We start from the raw sequence: 2,394 nt of genomic DNA, 5'->3' as shown, positions 1-2,394 counted from the left end.
GGATGGCTTGCCATGAAGAGCCACAAAAAGGGGCGTAGAATAACGTCGACGTACCGCTTATCACGGTATAAGTGTATATTTTTATTTTTATAATTATATCTTTCTATAATTTTGGTTGGGGTGGCTTTAAATATTGTGGCCTAGCATGAGACTTTTAATTAGCGTGTACTGCGATAACACTCGTACGCACATCGGCTGCCCCGAAGTACGTACGATATAATATTTTTTAAACACAGCTCGCGACTCACCGCCTTCTAATGAATAGTTTGCGTGAGCGCTGCTATTTCGAAAAGAAAATTGCTTATTCTTATGCAAACTGTAATTATTAATATGAGTGTCAGGGGCTACTGGTTATTTATGAACCAAATTTCATAAAGATTAACTGAGATATTGCGGAATGTAATGCTTTTCTATATTTCTTGTTCATTATTTGCAAGGCAAAACTGGAGAGAATCTCGTCTGCCTTTAGGCGGCCAAAATGAAACATACTGAACTCATTCAGTGCTGTGAATTTTAGTAACTCAAATTTATTACTACGCTTTTTAGCTTTGAAATTAATGAAAGATCAAAATTGAGAAGTTTCTCGCATTTACATTTAATAACATGAATTGTCAGCGTAATGGCCGACTAAATCCTGCTAGGGGAGATGAGCTCCCTGCACTACGAAGTTTTTAATTATCAGACAGGACTACAATGGCGGCCTACCGCTAGACGAAACAAAACAGGAGAGCTAGTTCAGTCAAAGCATTGTCTCTCATCTTCATGGCCCATGTTACACAGAGATTGTACCAAAAAAACTGTTTTGTTAATTACGTCGATATTTGTGTTTTGATAATAATAATTTAGATTCTTTACTATTTGTTATACATCGCGCACGCTTACAGTCTTGAAATATTTTATAATTCACACGTTTCATAACAAAAACTTCCTTTCCCTTTCTCCAAATGTCTATTTATGTGACATACCGTCACACGCTGTCCTGTGAAGGTGCCCCCTATGACAACGAAAGCGTTCGTGCTGTGAAAAGAAATGGCACCTTAAACTATACTGCCTGTTGACAGGGAGAATAGCGGGCGACAGTCAGGTTGGAATCCCAGCGCTATCTGAGGCGCCTCCAGAAACGTCTACGGCTGGGATCTCGTTGACTGGGGTACAACTGCCTTCGCTTATAGATACCTATTCGGGTTGAGAACCGATGACCAGCTAAGACGCGTCTAGAGACGCCTGGACAGCGGTGGTAGACCAGCCTGACTGTCGCCCAACATACGGCCCGACAGCCACGAGTGATGGTCTGGGCTGCATAGGAGGACCCCTTTTGCTGTGATCCACGACACCCGTACAGTACAGCGGTCCGTCGACGATATTCTACGGCCCGTTTTGTTGCTGTGCATGGCAAGCCATCCTGATCCTACATTTCAGCAAGATACTGCCCGCTCGCACAAACCGAGAATTTCTACAGTTTGTCTTCGGCTTGACAAACTCTACCTTGGCCAGCAGGGTCGCCGGATCTTTTCCCAGTTGAGAACGCTTGGAACATTATGGACACGGCCATCCAACCATCCTGGTATTTTAACGACCTAACGTTCCAGTTGGACAGAATTTCGCACGACATCCTTCAGGTCGCCCAACAACTCAGTCAGTGAATGCCAAGCCGAACAACTGATTGCGTAAAGACCACACGTGGACCAACGTGTTGTTGACTTGCTCAATTTGTGAAGATCTTTCTCTTGAATAAACCATCCATTTTTTCTGAAATTGTAATCATCACATTTTCCGATTTCCATCCCAATCGGATAATTCCTTCGCAGTGGGTCGATTTTTTTTCTTAGAGTGTTGTTAAAATATTTCATTTATTGATAAACTTATCAAATTCATCTGTGTGGCTACTTTCCATTTTAGGTTTGTTCTGTAGAATAGACATGGGGCTGATTGCGTCTAACTCTACTATGAAATTGGGAATATACCCTGAGAATATACACTATTGGCCATTAAAATTGCTACACCACGAAGATGAAGTGCTACAGACGCGAAATTTAACCGACAGGAAGAAGATGCTGTGGTATGTAAATGATTAGCTTTTCAGAGCATTCACACAAGTTAGGGGCCGGTGGCGACATCTACAACGTGCTGACATTAGGAACCTTTCCAACCGGTTCCTCATACACAAACAGTAGTTGACCGGCGTTGCCTGGTGAAACGTTGTTGTGGTGCCGCGTGTAAGGAGGAGAAATGCGTACCATCTCGTTTCCGACTTTGATAAAGGTCGGATTGTAGCCTATCGCGATTGCGGTTTATCGTATCGCGACATTGCTGCTCGCGTTGGTCGAGATCCAATTACTATTAGCAGAATAGGGAATCGGTGGGTTCAGGGGGGTAATACGGAACGTCGTGCTG

This window comes from Schistocerca americana, chromosome 3, assembly GCF_021461395.2.
Source record: "Schistocerca americana isolate TAMUIC-IGC-003095 chromosome 3, iqSchAmer2.1, whole genome shotgun sequence".
In the NCBI taxonomy this organism is placed as follows: domain Eukaryota; kingdom Metazoa; phylum Arthropoda; class Insecta; order Orthoptera; family Acrididae; genus Schistocerca; species Schistocerca americana.
The sequence above is the reverse complement of the archived record's forward strand: the minus strand, read 5'-3'. Positions refer to the sequence as shown.